This window comes from Camellia sinensis, chromosome 11 (genome assembly GCF_055761805.1).
Source record: "Camellia sinensis isolate YWXY chromosome 11, ASM5576180v1, whole genome shotgun sequence".
In the NCBI taxonomy this organism is placed as follows: Eukaryota; Viridiplantae; Streptophyta; class Magnoliopsida; order Ericales; family Theaceae; genus Camellia; species Camellia sinensis.
Genome location: NC_138971.1, coordinates 130,706,026 through 130,724,514, shown reverse-complemented (window position 1 = coordinate 130,724,514; position 18,489 = coordinate 130,706,026). Strand labels below are relative to the sequence as shown.

The following is an 18,489-nucleotide window of genomic DNA, read 5'->3' as shown; positions in this document are numbered from 1 at the left end:
TATGACCTACCACATCTATCATAAATCCTCCAATTCTGTTGCCTCAGGCCATTGCTAACCTGACCTTGGGTGTAAGGCTTCTTGCTAGGATTTCTACCACCACCTTGATGCTCTACTTATCTTTCCTCTCTAAGTCTCTTGTTTTGTGGTTCCTTGGCCTTTTGTTCCTCAGCTCTCTTTTCCTCTTCTGCTCCATTTTCAGCTAGTAATGCCTTGCTTACCAATGCAGAATATGTCTTCATCTCCAAAATAGCTACTTTTGCATAGATCTCTGACCGCAAGCCATTCTCAAATAACATCACTCTATCTTCCTCTATGGCTACCTGATGTGGGGCATACCTCGACAACTCTGCAAACTTGTTTCAAACTGAGCCACTGTCATGTCATTTTGCTTCAGAATGAGAAAATCCACTTGCTCCTGCCTTCGTACCGCTTCAGGGAAGTATTTCTCATTAAACAATTGTAGAAACTTGCTCCATACTAGCTCTGTTTCTCTACCCTCATATTGACGCTTCACCATGCGCCACCAATGCTCTGCTTGGCCCTTGAACCTAAAAGCTGTGAAGGCCACCTTTTGGTCTGCTGAACAACCTAGAACATCAAATATTTTCTCCATCTCTAGTACCCATGCCTTTGCCTCTGTCGGGTCCACTGTTCCGTGAAATTCTTGAGGTTTTGCCTTCATAAACCTCTCAAACAAGGAACCTCTATCCAAACTTAAAGTTGGTGGAACTGCTGGTTGTGGGGCAACATGATTGTTCAGTAGTCCCAACAATGATTGTAAAACCTGAGTGGCTGGTGCAGCAGGAACAGCTCCTGGTGCTTCAGGGACCACTGGAACAACAGGTGGTGCAGTAGGGGGAAAAGAAACAGGGGGAACTCTATGATTAGCGGCTGATTGATCAGTTCCAAGAGCATTGACATTTCTTCTCCTAGGTGCCACCTCTTAACCTTCAAAATTAAATTAAGAAAAGCTCAACACAAGCTTAAACAAAAATAACTTAACCAAACACTACTAAGGACTATAGGAACTCGGACCTCGTCTAAATGATGGAATGCAAGATATGTAACTCAATAAATTACAGCTCTGATACCACATTTCTCACACCCTAAACCCGAGTATGACCGGTCGTGGCCCACAAGGCCTTAGCCCAAGGCACACGTAAGCCTAAACACGAAACCATAAACACATTGAATAACTAAACAATAGTCCAATAAGAAATAATCAAAACTCAATCCAGTGACATGCCACAATTATAAACAGCAAAACCAACCGTAAACAATACCACCCAAACTTATGGGATATAAACAGTCCACATATCAAAATAATCCTAAATGAACCCCAATAAAAGAAAATAAAAATAAATATGCATAACTTGACATAACAATCTAAAACAACGAAAATGAATGCCCTAGAGGTCCATGCAAATAAAGGGGTGGCTATAGATTCATCCAAAATAGAGGCAGTGCAAGATTGGGCACAACCTAAGAATGCTTTTGAGATTCGTAGTTTCTTGGGGTTGGCCAGGTATTACCATCAGTTCGTGAAAAATTTCTCCAGATTAGCTTTGCCTCTGACTAGATTGATGAGGAAAGGGGTCAGATTTGTGTGGAGTGAGACTTATGAAAAGTTGTTCGAAGAGCTTAAGGTTAAACTTACCACCACTCCAGTCTTGATTATTCCAGAGAGGGGTTTAGGCTATTCTGTATATTGTGATGCTTCACTACAAGAAATTGCACTTTTGGTGACTACTTTTGGCGACGATGTCAATTTTTCATCGCCAAAAGTATATTTTTGGCGACACTGTGATCAATTTCGTTGGTAAAAGTATACCTTTACCGATGCAATTTGTTACCGTCGCTAAAAAAGCATAACATTCTTTTAGCGCCAAATTTTTTGGTTGGCGCTAAAATATCAAAACTTTTAGCTACGAGGCTTATGTTTTAGCAACACAATGAGCGTTGCTATTAGTGTGCTTACCTTTGGCGACGACAAGTTAGCGTGGGCAAAGAGTTAACCATTTAGCGCCGATAACACTATTCGTCGGTAAAAGTTTTGCTAGTGGAATGATGTGATTTAGTGATTTGTGTTTTTGATTATAATTTTTCAAAGAGTTTTAAATACTCTAGTTACTGAATTGTTAAATTAAAATGATCATTGAATTAGATCACAAAATGAACCCATTGAGCCCAAACACACTCTTAAGTTGAGATGACTATTTTGAGATAATTTAAACTTTTTCAAAGAATATGGTTGGATTATCAATTTCAATATTTTTGGTTTTATTTTCAAAAACTAGTTTCAATTTTTTTTTTCTAAAAAACTAAAAAAAAATTGGGTGAAAAAAAAACTTATTATTTTTGTATATTTTTATCTTTTAGGTCATAAATACTTTTTTAAATTTTAAAAATATAATTTTGATTTTTATTGCTCTAAAATTATTTTAAATTTTTTTTTAAAAAACAAATATAAAAATTGTTTTGAATTTTTTTTTTGAGGGGGGGGGGGTGATCTGCTGATCGGGCGGTGGACATTTCCTTCTTAAAATTCCCTCTTTTTTTTTCCCTCATCAAATCTCCCCTTATCAATCTTCACGATTTCACTATTACACACCCTTATCTCAGAATTCGTAGTTCTCTCTCCCTCACGATTTCACTCTTGATCGTAGGGTTTGTGCCGTTTGCTGCTGTCGTGGACGATCGGTGCTTCAGTTTGCCCCTACAGGTTTGTTCCCTTTTGCTTTGTATCTTAATGCCTCTACTTCTCTCTCTCAATTTCTTAACTGAATCTATGTTTGTCTATTTTTACTTCTTCTACTATTGCCTCTATCTACGCATTTTGTAAATGCTCGTTCTATCAAGCATGTCAGATAGGTTGCTGGGTTATTGTTCTTTCTTGTAACGATTGAGACCTTCTTGGTTGTTTTCTCTCATTTGACCAACGTAGGCCTCCATGTTGATCCGGTCTAATTTTTTCTCCCAGACTTGTAATACTCGACTCTGACATATGAACAACACCAATTTTATCAAATCTGTAACTACTTTCATGTTCATTTTTCTATTTGAGTGACGAAATGCATAATTTGCTTACATTTGCTTGTTGGGATTTATGCATTTGTAGAAGGATATACTATCTACTCTAAAAAATTGCAATCATGAATCATGATGCTTTATTGAGTTGACTTGTTCTTTTCATAACACACAGTAGTGGACTTCATGTCTCTCAATATTCCCATGTGCCTATTATATTTGATACCAATGGAATTTCGTAAGGTCCTTAGAGTACAATTTAAAAAAAATTAAAGTCTAATTCATTTAATGGAGTCAGGGCATGTTTACTCTTTTGTGTGTGTGTGTATGTGTGTAAACAGTTTTTAAAGGACTTAGTGCTCATGATGTGCTATGCTATATCGACTTTTACAAGTCTTGGGGACTTGATATCTTAGTTTACTCGGGAATATTCCTTTCAAGTTCTTTCTGATGTTGTTTTACAATTTTCAGTAAGTGACAATCTACACTAACTTTGGTTTTCCTTCAACGTTCCTGTCTTTGAATTAGATCTCTACAAATTCACCTCTCATTAGATGTGTTTGGTAGATTAAGTACCCTGTTTCCTTGTCTTTTGAACTTTGTTTTTTGAAGAAAATATAATAACCATATTATGCTTACTTTTGCCGGTAGACTATTCATTGTTAGGTTTTTTAAATCTTACAGAGTTCAAAAGACAACGACACAAGGTACTCGACACAAACTATCTACCTTTCTTGCTAAGTTCATTTCTTACATTTTTATGGGATTGGTTTTGTGCCAAAATAACCATGGGGTTGTGTTTAGTGTTGAATTCATTGGTTGTTCCTTTAGCAAATGAAAGCTATTTTCGCTCCCTATTTTCACTATTATCCTAGGTTTTGTTGGCTTCAAAGAAGTTGGAAATTACAAGTTCTGAAGTTACTAGTTATGTGAAGAATTAAGAAAGATAAATTAGATACATAATTAACCTTTGAGTTTTTTTGCTCTTCTTTACTTTTTGGGTTACCTACTTTGTGTAGTTCCTTAGTTTATTTCAGTTAAGATATTGTTGTAACAAAGGGGAATAGTATTGGTTGAATTTGTTCCACCTCAAACACAAGCCACCCCTCATCAAAGTTCTATTTCTACCTTTCTGTACACCATGGCTACGCTTCCTGACCCTTCTACAATTTTTGCACTGCTTCACCTAAACACTGACATTGAATCCGAAACTACGGACCTAGCTGTACCATTTATCCATATAATGAGCCTAGAAACATGCTCCTCCCAAACAGATCAAACTATTGAAGAAATGGATGAAACTTCTGTCCAAGAATATGCATTTAATGATAATGGTGCATAAAATATGGGAGATGGCTTGTTATTTTCTAACTACTCATATACCTTAAATTTGTTCTGTTTCAACTAGTGTCAAATCAAAGCTATTCCTGGTTCCACCCCAACTTGAGCATCTGCTTGAGTAAGTCATTATGGTAAGTACATAAATGACAAATCTTTGCATCTATTGTTAGGAGGCCTATAAGTCTGACTAAGAGTGTAAATCTTATGATCAAGTTGCATGACAGGAAGTAAATGCATAGGTTCATTAGTAGAAAATTTAGATGCATTGGCTGGATGTAATTTGTGCTAGGGCTTTTTAGGAGAGCTGAAAACCCCTTTTAGATAAACATAGAAGTTTCATCAAAGAGGGGATATTGATTGGTGTAGTGGTAAATGCTTGAGTTCCCGTGTATGAAAATATGGGTTTGAATTGAAAAATGCAGTCCCTTCTCACGAATATTACAGAGGTTAGGCCTGTAGCCACTCTTAGTCCTTCCCTATGCTCTTAATTTGTAGGAGCCCATTAGGTAATGTCCTTTAAGGATGATATTGGAATGAATTGGAATAGTACATTGCCTTGCCAAATGCCTTTTACCATTTAACAGACATTAATATATATATATATATATATATATATTTGTTTTTTTTTTGTTGATAAATGTAAAAAACACTTAACTTAATACATAATATATGTAGATATAATATAATTTTAAAGGATGTGTAGGTCGAAACCTTGATACAAAATTAAAAAAGCCTATAGGTAGATGCACCTTTATTGACGATGATGTGTTACTCTACACTTATATTAGCTACTTTGTCTTCATGTTTAAATAAATAAATAAATAAATGCTAATAATAATAATAATAATAATAATAATAATAATAATAAATAAATAAATAAATAAATAAATAAAGGTTGCGTCCTATTGGTATTAACTACTATCTTATGATCAGATATGGACATAAGTTGGATGTTAATTTCTGGTAGATTCAGTCAGCCATATGTAGATGGGGTGAACTCATTTATTGAATTTGCAAAGGTTCATTTGGGTGAGCCTAGGGAGATTAAGTGCCTATGCATCAATTGTTGTAACTTTTATAAGCAGGAGTATGATATTGTGAAGGTTCATTTGCTCATAAGTGGGATGATAGTATCATACACCACTTGGTTAGAACACGGTGAACTTCCAGAACACAATAACCTTAATGAAAGCAATGGTGAAAATGACGAAGATCAAGATGAATATGATGAACTGATAGAGGACTATCAAAGGGGGAATTTTATGGAGGGTGATACTCTAGAAAGAGAGGATGTACGAAATTTTGATAACTTGTTAGCTGCTTCACAATGTCGCTTGTACCCAAGTTGCAAAAACTCAAATACTCTGTTAGCATTCGTTATTCAGTTGCTACATGTGAAGGTAGAAAATAGGTGGACCAATAAGTCTTTTGACAAGGTTTCGGAGATACAAAGGCGATTCCTACCAGAGGGCCATGTGGTGCCAAGGTCAATTTATGAGTGCAAGAAGTTACTACATGACTTGGGCTTGGGATACGAGCTCATCGATGCATGTAAACATGATTGTGTACTATTCTGGAAGGAGAATGCTCGCTTGAAAAAATGTCTCACATGTCAAGCATCTAGGTACATAGTAAATGATAGCAAGGGTAAGCAAATCCCTCACAAGATATTGCGTTACTTCCCATTGATACCTAGGTTGAGAAGATTGTACATGTCTAGGAAGACGGCTAAAAACATGAGATGGCATAATGATAAGCGTGTTGACGATGGTGTAGGGAGGCATCCAGCTGATTGTAAAGAGTGGAAGTAATTTGATTTGCATTATCCAGAGTTTGCACAGGAGACTCGCAATGTTAGGTTGGGCCTAGCCACTGATGGGTTTAACCCTTTTGGGACCATGAGCATTTCCTACAGCATGTGGCCTGTCATACTCATGCCTTATAACCTCCCACCTTGGAGATGTATGAAAGCCCCATTTTTCATGATGTCCTTACTTATTCCTGGACGTAATCAACCAAGGACTGATATTGAAGTCTACCTAAGGCCATTGATTGATGAGTTGAACGAGTTGTGGGAGAATGGGGTGATGACTTACAATGCCTCCACTAAACAGACCTTCCATATGCATGCAGCTGTAATATGGACCATAAATGACTTCCCTGCATATGATGACTTATCCGGATGGAGAACAAAAGGTTATTTAACTTGCCCTCCTTGTAATGATAATCTGTTATCGGGTGGGTGGGTCATCGAGCATACTTGCCTGATAACCACCGTTGGAGGAAGGATAAGAAGTTTGATAGTTTAACTAAGCTTAGAAAGAAATCCTTGGATTTATCGGTCGAAAACGTAATGGCTCAATTGGATCAACTGCGGGAAGTCAAGTTTGGAAAAGATCCTACCAACAAGAAAAGACCACGAGAGTCTGAAGAATTGAATTAGACAAAGAAAAACATGATATGGGAGCTACCGTATTGGAAGAAACTAAAGCTCCGACACAATCTTGATGTCATGCACATTGAGAAGAACATTTGTGAAAACTTTTATAGGACGATGTTGGACATAGATAGGAAAAACAAGGATACGTACAAAGCAAGTGATGATTTGCAAGAAATAGGCATAAGGCAAGAATTGCATCTACTTAGGAAAGATAACGGATCCGTTGTAAAGCCTTGGGCAGCCTACACATTGGATTCTTGGCAAATAGATGGTTTTTACGAATTCTTGAAGTTTATTAGTTATCCAGATGGCTATGCAGCAAACATCTCAAGATGTGGGACTTCTAAAAATGGAAGATTATCGGGCATGAAAAGCCATGATTGTCATGTCCTGCTTCAGCAACTTCTACCAATTGGCATGCGTGGTTTTGTGAACAAGGAGATCTGTACAACACTATTTGAGTTAGGCAACTTCTTCCAAAAACTATGCTCAAAAACATTAAGGCAGATTGATTTGAAAAAAATGGAGGAACGAATTATGCTCATACTTTGCAAGTTGGAGAAAATTTTTCCTCCAACTTTCTTTGATGTGATGGTCCATTTGACTGTTCACTTACCACGTGAGGTCATGTTTGCTGGACCGGTGCAATATCGATGGATGTACCCGATCAAAAGGTAATCATTATGAACATATGGTTATATATTATTTTGTTATAACTAAACTATTGTGCAACAATCCACCCATAAAAGACTATTGTTTAAGAAGTAATTTTCTTGCATCAAGAAGCATAATTTTCATTGTCAATTTTTGTTGAAGGTTTCTCGGAACTTTGAAAGGGTATGTCAGAAATAGAGCACGTCCAGAAGGTTCTATCACTGAGGCTTACATTGTCAAAGAGTGTCTTACTTTTTGTTCAATGTACTTAAAAGGGATTGATAAACCTGAACGAAATCATGATTGTGGTGAATGTGGTCCCGGGATGGAGGTCTTCACCCAAATGCTCGTCTATTCTCACCTATCATAAGGGCTCTTGACCCTTCACAGAATGAACGAGAAATGGCTCACTGGTTTGTGTTGTACAATAGCTCTGAGGTGGAGCCACATATGGAGTATGTATTTAAATTTAGTTACTTTTATGCATAATTGTTCCATTTTGTTTCGAACTCTCTAAGTTAATTACGTGTATCACATGTCCTTGGGTAGGGAGCAGAAGAATATTTTACATAATCTACAAGGACGTGACAAAACTCGGGTACAACGAGAAGAATTTCCAAAATGGTTCAAAAATCGTGTAAGATATACTAAAGAAAATAACTTAATACAATTGTTGTAACTTTTAATTCACATTAACTTAGTACACTTGTTATATGGTGTTTTATGTAGATGAATGATTTGCGAACGAAAGGGTCAGCTGAAGTAACTGACGAATTGTGGTCATTAGCAAATGGCCTTGGAGCGGTAATTGACTTTTATTCTGGGTGCATCTACAATGGAATTCGATTCCATACTAGAAACCGTGAAAATCGTCGTACTTGCCAAAATACTGGGTTGGTCGTAGAAGGGGACTATAATGGGAACCAAATTAATTTTTATGAATACTTGTGCAAAATTTGGGAATTGAAATACTTGCATGGGGGTACAGTGGTTTTGTTCCAATGTGAATGGTATGACACCGATCACAAGAATAGAATATACTCCGATGAACATGTCACAAGTATTGATGTTACAAGACTTGGGTATAAAGATGACTAATTTGTTCTACCTAGTCAGGTAAGACAAGTATTCTATGTCAATGATACCAACAAAGGCAAAAATTAGAGAGTCGTTGAACGTGTTAAGCATCGGGGAGTATGGGATATACTAGAGCGGGATGATGTCTCTAATGATGCTTTTCAACAAGATGAAACCACTGATGGTGTTGGGGTAGTGATCCAAGATAATGATGTTCAATACAGCAGGGATGATATGGATCCTGAGATCATGTTCAATGATCAACTAATGGCAGAGAATTTAGTTCACAATGATGATGAGGATGACACAATCATAGAGTATAATGATGATAAAGATAACGAACTGCATAGACAACCTGATGTTGATGTAGATCCTGATATAGATCTTGATATAGATTATGATATGTAGTGTTTGCCTTTTTATTATATGGACAAGTGTTATAATTAATAATAAATTGCTTGGTTTACATTGCAGGGCATTGTTTTTCAAATTTCATAGCATTGTTTCTTATTTCATTTCATTTAATTATATGCCATATCTACAGTTACAAAGATGTCCAGAAATGGTAAATCATTTATGAAGCCCGACGGCTTGGTCCAGAAGATGGCGAAATATGAGAAGGATAGAAAAAAAAAAAAAAACAATTCAAAAAAATAAAATCAGATTTGATGCTCTAGGGATAAAGTCCCTCAAGAATTCGATGTTTGGTTCTATTGAAAAGGACAATAGTGAAAGTTGTAGGGTGGGAAAGAGAAAGGTGGGTGAAACTGATAATAACGAGGACTATCAACCACTTGATGATGATGAAGGTCTGAGTTCTTCAAGTGATAATGGCGAGCCTTTTGATTCTCAAGTGATTGAGGTAATAGATGTGTGTATTAAAAGTAATTTCTTTATTTTTTTTTCACTTGTTATATTACTTGTGGTATGTCTAGTTATTTCAAATTTATTTTTTATTAAGCAACCTTAAATTATTGAAAATGTACTAACATTTCATTTTTATACTATGTCAGGATATTCATATGGGTCCCGGTAAGAACACATAGGTGTGTAGCTCGCCTAATAGCTTCACAAACACCTAGGAAAAAGAGAAATACTGTTGATAAAGATACACTTACTCTTCCGAGACTACCTGTAGCTGCACAAGTTAATCATTCAGAGAGCATACCTGAGGTCTCGACCCAACCTATCCATTTTCCCGCCTTATATACTAGGCCCGATCAGCTCCCTACCTTCGCCACTCAACTTGACCACCTTTCAAGTCCATGTATTGTCACTAGAAGTGGAGGTGAGAAATAAATGACCACTTAAATGAAATGATAATTTCTTATCTCAATATTTATTTAGTGCATTCATGTTTTATGTCGACTAAATTGAATAAAATTTTGGTCATAATAGCATCAATTCCAGTTTTGGGCAAGAAACGTGTACGAGGACCGACCCGAGGAAAGAATGTGGAGAAGATTAGAAAGGAATATGGTGATCGAATACCCGTTACACTTAACCATTTGACCAAGGCAATAGAAGGGAATTACGCCACGCCGCTAGCAGCTACTCTTGGTCAACAAATTCGAGTTCATGCCCCAGTCCAAAATGATGGATGGCTAGAAATTGCCTTTGGGTTAAGAGAGTCCATTGTTACAAGAGTTGGGGTAGTTTGAAATATATGTGTTATATATTTAACATGTTATTTATGTTAATCGCAATGATATATAAAATATATTGAATTTTATTGTTTCCAATTGCAGCAAACTTTTGAATTTGGGGACTACAATAATGATGTGGATGTGGATGTGAGATGTATTATTGATCATAAGTACGAAACTTTGTACAAGGAATGGAAAAGTAGATTACACACACACTACAAATCCCTTAAAGAAGACAAAGTATCTGACCTCAAAAGTCAAACACTATATCCTTGTACAACGGATGATTGGGAATGGATGATTGACAATCCGTGCGAAACTGATGATTGGAATGTATTTATAAAAATATTTACTAAAGTAACATCCTCCTGTATATTAATTAATGTTACCTATTTTTGTTTTTATTTGTAGGAAAAGTCAGAGAATGCGATGAAAGCAAGAGGTTGTGTGAAGTATAATCATACGAGCGGCTCGAGATCATTTGCATCGTGAGCATCTATCCTTGTAAGTGTAGATTTACAAATTTGAACATACTAAATTACAAATACATCATTATTGATTGACTAGAAAATCTAATGAAATGAAAGGTACAAGGAAGCAAACCGACTATTACGAAACTATTCGAGGACACCCACAAATGTCACTGGCATGGGGGAGTGTGGATAAATAACACAGCTGAGGAACATCATGTAACCATAACTATTTCAATTTCAATAATAAATGTTTGCATTTTGATATTATTTTTTAAGCTTATTTATGTTTCATTCATAAGCCACTATGGTTTCAAAGATCGCTGAGCAATCTCAACCTAGTGTCACACATCCATTGTCTGAGGAGCAGATTTCCAGGGAAGTACTAGGGAAGAGGTCGATCTACTTGAAGGGATACAGGATCTGCAAGGACAGTACTTCATCTTCTAAACATTTTAAGGCTCCTAACTCCGAGGTGATTGTTCTTTAACAGCAGTTAGTTGGCCAGCGACAACAATTAGCTGACCAAGGAAAACAGTTACTTGACCAGGCTCAAAACATGAGTACAATGCAAACTATAATTCAAATGTTGGCAGCAAAAAATGGGATAGATCTAGCAAACATTCCGGGGTTAGTTCCAAGCAACAATGTCGGGGAGGATGCATCGGGTGTAAGGGAGGATGAAACTTCTCTCGGTTGAAATAGAGGTAAATTTGACACCTCATTAAATTGATTTACTTTATTTAACCAATCCTGACATGTGTCAACAATATAAAATTATATAAACTTTGTATTACAATCCTAGCATTACAACCTTTGTATACAATAGCTTGATAAAACAATAGCTTCACAACAATTTTCTGAATAATTTTAACTATATTTGTATGTTAATGTTGAAGTTAATGCATTAATAAAATACTCATGTTTTTATCCTTTTGTTCACAGGTTAGTGATGGATGTTCGTGGTTCAGTAGTGATAGATATCGTTTTGCACGTTGGCATTCATTTAATTTTTCTTTGTTTCATTTTATAGGTTTTTTTGTTGAATGTTTATATACTTTTTGGAATTATTATGTTTGAGATTGTCGGATATAGTTAGATGCATTTTAGGATTCTTATGTTTAGTATTGTTGGATATTTGAATAAAATTTGGGATATTGAAATGCATTTGATATTAATTTGGTTACATTACTAATTGTTATGATGTGTTCAGTTTAGTTTTTATGCGATGTTATATAAAGGTTTTTTTTTGTATGTTTTATAGAGAAATACAGGTTACTTAGAAATACATGTTCAGGAAATGGATCAATTAGGGTATAGGTGTAGTATGAATTGCTAAGTAGTAATAGGTCATGGGAAGCTAAGATTGAATTTGTTTTAGATGGTTAGGCTGACAATATTTTAATCATCAGGAAAAAAGTATAGCGTGTCAATGTGTCTTATTTTAGCTTGCATTTTTTATATTCATTGGCAGTAACTTGTTTTCAAATTCATTTTTTGTTCCCAAAAGAAAGAAAAAATGGCTTCATCTTTAATTATGTTGGCTACTACTACTGCTGATGCTGCCGTGGTGGCTGATGCTTGCTGCGGTTGCTGCTGCTACTGCAAAGTTGCTGTGAGGCGTGCATACTGCCAATCCATCTGATGAAGAACTTGCTGAATCAACAGTTATAATATGTGAAACTTCTGCAACATGTGGTGTGCTGTGTATACAACTAAGGAAGTGAATGGGTTGCGGAATATGGGTGAAGTTGCACCTGTCGGGCATGCATGTTGAAGGGAAAGTAACAACTGGTATATTCTTATTTTTAGACTAGACTGTGTATGCATGGTATATTTTTTCATTTGTATTATATGTTCATAGCCTTTAATGAATTTGAATATTATAGGAATGTTGAAAACTCGTGGTTAAGATATCTGTTAGACTTGTGGTTAACAAATTAGAATAATATAGTAGTCTCACATTGATCAACCTAACTGGGAAATTGATGTGAGTTATTTGACTTTTTTTTTTTTTTACTGTCAAGGCTTGCTCTGTAATCTTTTTATTTATTTCTTTATTTCTTTATTTGGCTTTTTTCATTACATAATTTGATGAGATGAAAATGTTAATCATTTGATGGATTTATTTTTCAATGGACTATAGCAAGTTATATAGAGTCTTATGTTGATGCCATAGTGTTAGACTCCATTTTCAGCTTTTATTGGTCAAAGTTTTCGTATCATTTTCAATAGATTTTGCTAGTCTAGTGAGCAATCCATTGTTGTCACTGTAGAATTGGTTTTATTTTTGGCATTTTAAAGTTTTTTAATTATGTGGATCGGATTTCGTTGAATCTTTTCATTGTTTGGTCTTGAAATTCGACTTTCAGGAGCAGAGTGTTTGAACCTTGTTCTATTTTTAGCTCGAAATGTCCTGTTTAGGTCTTTGCCTCATTTGAATTGTTTTCAACACTCCTTTCGGGTTAGATTTTATTTGACTTTATCAGTATTGTGAAGATTTTTATGTGTTTGAGGTGATTTTCAAGTCTCACTTGATGTCATACAGTGTTTGGTTTGTGAAATGCTTAGAATTTAATATCAATTTGCTTATTTGATTGCCTAAGCCTATTTAGATGTAGTTTCTGCTTATTTAGAATTTTAACAGTGATTAATGAGGTTTCACTGACTGATCCAATTTAAATTTTGTTTGTTGCTCAGACATTGGAGGGAATTTTAGGTGATAATAAAGGAATTAACAGTCTCTTGCATTGAGTGATCGTTTACTACTTTCCGTTTGAAGCACTTTCCTTGTAAACAGAAGTGATAGTAAAGTCTAATTGAAGTGTGTTCCATATGAGAGGAAACATGGCTTTTTTTAGGAATTACTCTAATGAAACGGTTACGCAGAGTGCCTTGGATGACAAAGGCCAGGGACAGACCATGGAGAGAATGCATGGAATGGTAGGAAATGAAGATGTAGAGGGGACTTCTAATGATAAAGATTTTGAAATCAAGATGGATGGCCACTATAGAAGCGATGGTGAACCAGATTGTGCAAGTAGACACCAAGATGGTGTAGCTGCAGACAATGGTGGAACATCGAATTTGTAGCCTTCTGGAAAGAGAACTGCTATGGCTGGCAAATGATAGAAATTGCTTTTTTGAAGAACTTCAAAAATTGATAAATATATGTATACGTAGATTTATATGTAGCCTACAACAACAGATAGACTGGAATATATTGTGGAACCCATGGTGAACATAAACCTGTAGGCATTCCCAATAAAGTGCTATGTTATGTACTATAATGGTGTATGCTGAGTCAACATCCTTCTTTTGCAGGCATTTTTTTGTCCACCTTTAATCTAAAAGTGGGCTGCTTTCTTGCAATGTGATGTTCGTTGGTTCTCATATATTTTCTTCAATGTTATTCTTTCTTAAAAGACTGTTTGCTCTTAAATCAGAAGAATGTGATATAAGTTATAGTCCGGCTAGTGCATGTTGTAATTTATGGCAGTGCACTATAGTTCTTCCATTTTCAGTAAGTTTTTAGGCTTTTGCATTTCTTTGTATGTACACAAACTAGCTTGTCTCTGATATTAGCATGCATTCTCTACAGAATCTGCCCCAAATTTTCCCAAGTTTTCTAACTTCTTTTAGATATGAATCTAATCTCCACTTTTATTATTTCAATAATGAACATTTTGTTCAACTTACCATTAGGAGTTACAGTGACAATTGCATCTCTATACTGTGGATATGCTATTTTGTTAGCAGTATGTGCTAATTAATAGAATTGTTCATGACACTGCAGCATGTACAAACTATGTGCATATGATATTTTATCCTTGATAAGATGCTCGAGTCACTTGGTATGTTCCTTCTCCCCCCCCCCCCACCCCAAACCACCACCATATTGTTTTGTTTAAGTGTTCTAATACCTTGTAATTTCTTTGCTTCATACGTACTGCAGACATGAGGAGAGATGTGCAGGAGATATTCAAGATGACTCCTCATCACAAACAAGTTATGATGTTTTCTGCAACACTCAGCAAGGAAATCCGTCTTGTTTGCAAGAAATTTATGCTAGATGTAATGTCCCATGACCAGTTCTACTTGAATTTAGAGGAATCCTTTTCCATAAATGTCAGCTTTCTGCTGGCGATAAATAGTTAGGAATGCAGTGGTTGCAGGCCTGCAACCTTCTATGCTTTCAATTTTTCATTTTGTTTATGCCCATTAATCAATATTCTACCTAAGTATGTAATGTGATAGGGGATGGGTAGTGGCAGAAAAAAGATCGGTCTTTAGGTTTGATGTGTGAGGATATTTCTTCATTCTTCGATACCTTTTTTTTTTTTTTTTTTTGTTCACATCCCTAGTTATTTTCTTGTTTACTTTAGGCCTTGATTGTGGGTTTTTAATGGGGTTGATGCTGGATGTCTTACCTGTGGCTCCTTCTGGTTAGATAATAGTATATATGTTGAGCAACAGTGGACTTGCTTCTTGTGAGTTAGAATATCTGCAAGGAGACATCAGATGGACTGGAATCTCAATTGAAGGGATGTGCATCCATCATTCATTTCGTGCTGGATTCCATTACCTTCAGGAAGGCTCCTAATATGCTTTACTGTGACATTTCTTCCTTTCAACCAATGGAAATTTATGTTGATGACAAGGCGAAATTGACCCTTTATGGTCTTGTACAGTTATTTCTTTGGAAGTTTGGTTTTTGGTCTTTACCTTATTTTTAACCATTATCTTACCTCTCAATTTTTTCCTCGTGTCAGAACTACATCAAATTGAGTGAGTTAGAGCAAAACCGCAAGCTGAATGACCTTCTTGATGCACTGGACTTCAATCAAGTTGTTATATTCGTCAAAAGTGTAACCAGAGCTGCTGAGCTGAACAAATTGCTGGTTGAGTGTAATTTTCCCTCAATCTGCATCTATTTTGGCATGTCCCAGGAAGAAAGGTTTGTATTATAGAAAAAAATTTACATTCCTCTAGAAAATGCACATTTATTTATGGCTGTTTTTTTAGTAGTATACATGCCATTTAGTTGCTGACATGTTCTGAATCTACCTTGTACCACATTATGCCTGTTAATTCTATTTCCATGAAGACTGGCTATGATGTGACAGCTATCATTTTTTTGGCATGGAGAAGTTAATTGTAGTCATAAATTACAGTTTGGTTTGTTTCACTGTTAACCCATCATCTGAATAGACCACTTCGGGTTAGAGAATTAGTCATCCAATTTCGAGCACAATACTGTTTGAACTGACTGCTTCTTTTGTTCAGTTTGGAAGTCGAGTTCCAGTTTTAATTGGATCTCGTTGCTGTGCTTTATTTCTCTTTTAGATTGTTTTAGCTTACTAGAGAATTACCAATTATGAACATTTCTCTGCAGCTTGTCTTGTATATTTTCTATTGATGTGGATATTCATGTATATATGCACTTTTTAACTTTTGTAGGTTGACACGCTACAAGGGTTTCAAGGAGGGGCACAAGAGGATACTTGTGGCAACAGATCTGGTTGGTCTGTTGCCACCAACTATGACATCGAACGTGTTAACATTGTCATCAACTATGACATGCTAGATTCAGCAGATACTTATCTGCACAGGGTAGGTCTAGTGTTTTTTAGCTTGTCTTGTATGTCAAAGCCAGGTTCTCGTTTCTTGTATATATATACATATTGTAAGTACATCTACAAAAGCATTGTGGAGAAATGAACAATGAAAACTGTGAGTGCGAGAGAGAGAGAGAGAGAGAGAGAGAGGTTGAAGACTGTTGATTCTTTACCAGGGCTGATGTTAGGGTACTTGTTATAGAAAGGATCTTCAGATCTCCAGCCTCCTCATCCTCCTCCTCCTCCTCCATTTCCAACAACACCACTTCTCTGCATGGGGATATCAGTGGTGAACCTCCTCTCCTGCCTCTCTCGAGCCTTAAGGTTCTAAAACCAATTAAACACATTCTTTCCTTCAATCTTTACATACTGTCTCAACCTAGCAAATATCCTCTGAATCTGCTCAGTATATGATCCATTGTTTACTACTTTCATTCAAAACATATATGATCTAGAGTTTCTTATAAATTTTTGTTGTGTTTAGCAAAGGAAAGTAGAGTTGTGCATACAACTTAGTGCTCACATGTGAAATTTAAACAAGTAAAGGCATGATGAATCTTTAAAAAATTTTATGTTTTATTTTTTTCTTTTACAAGTTACAAAAGAAGATTATTTTGAGAAAGTAGAAGGCTTATTTTTTTATTTTTTTTTTTTTGAAAATTAGTTCTAGAAGGCTTTTTGATTCCCAAACATTTGTTTTCTTGACTGATGATGATAATAATGATGGCCTACGATCTCATGACAGATGGCTCCTTGATTTTGGTGGTGATTTCTTTGATGATGAGGTTGGTGGTGATTCCGGGTACACGAGAAGTATAACTCATAGCATGAATGAACAACGTTGGCATTCAACATCTGAGGTAGGCTTTTAAGTACTCTATTCTGACTAAAATTGTTTGAAATTTGTAAATGCATTGCATGCATCTACTCCCCTCCCGTCTCTTCCCTCGAAATGTTGTTGGTTTATTTGTTACATTACATAATTGAAAGAAATGTTGGTTTACTTTTGATTTTAATAAAACTATGGCCCTTGATCCAGTGGAATGGAAAAACTAAAGTCATGTTGTCGGCCCCAAGTAGTTGGGAATAAGGCTTTGCTGCAGCTGCTGGTCTGCTGCTGCTGCTGTTGCTTGCTGGTCTTCTTCTGTTGTTGCTACCCTGGTAGCTGCTGCTTGCTAGGCGGCTGCTACTAGATGTTGGTTTACTGTAAACATTAGATATACAAGCTTAGTAGTAAATATCAATTTATATGGTCTGTTTGCTTGCACACTGCACGTTGTGGACATGCACGCATCAGTCACATATAGACACCATAGACAAACATATATGTAATGTCTTGAAATTACACATGGTATTTATTATGCCTGAGTTTTTGGCCAAGGTAGTCTCTCATTCATATTTGGGCCCGAAATATTGTCTCAATTAGGATTTGTGATCATTAATATAAATTTCATCTGTGCAAATCAAAGTAGCACTACTGTAGCATGCTATGGCAGGCACAAAAATGCTTAGGTCAATGTCATCTGTGATTGGTTTGCATCTTAAGAAGGATAACAGGGAGGTCTAGCATGAAGTCGTACAAATCCAACGTTCTTCGTGAGTTTGTAGATATCTCATCTATATTCCAGAGGTCTAGTTACACCTACATTGTTCGTGATTTTATAATACTTTGAAGTTTTTTCTAGGACTCAGATATTAAAATTGTCATTCATCTTGTGCCGCTCCCACATGTGATACTTTTGAAACATCATATACATCCAATCTCTCTGTGCCTCTACCAAGAAAAAAGAAACTACCTTCCTGTTGAGAAAAAAGAAAAGGCATATTTGAAATATTCATCGGGGCACTGCTTCTTGTAATTTTGCATCAACAGCGTGTAGTGCATTGATTAGTTGGGCATTGTTTACATCTGCCTGCTTTTATATAATATAATATTAAGACATTTGATTTTCTTATGGTTAGTTCTTTTCTTTTCTGGTTTGTTCAGTCAAGTGATCTCGCAGATAACGATGCATGGAAAGATAAAGGCACTGGTCAGCTTGCTATCAAATGTAAAGAGGGTGTTAACAAGGGCACAAGAGAATCCAAACCAACAATTCTCGTTTGAAATGACGTATCTTTCTTCTTACTGTTTTTGCTCTTCCCAAGTTGAATTCAGCTTGAAATCTTGAGTTTGTAATGAATCTTTGATTTTTGTTTCTATTTTTTTCTTC

At 35.9% G+C, this 18,489-nt stretch overlaps 1 protein-coding gene and 1 pseudogene across 1 annotated transcript in view; one reads left to right on the top strand and one right to left on the bottom strand.

The window, feature by feature from the left end:
- Positions 1–18,489, bottom strand: part of LOC114295283 (bark storage protein A-like) — a 127,896-nt gene that overhangs the window by 66,431 nt on the left and 42,976 nt on the right. The gene's annotated exons all lie outside the window — the stretch shown is intronic.
- LOC114295284 (DEAD-box ATP-dependent RNA helicase 15-like) lies at positions 14,485–17,455 on the top strand (annotated as a pseudogene).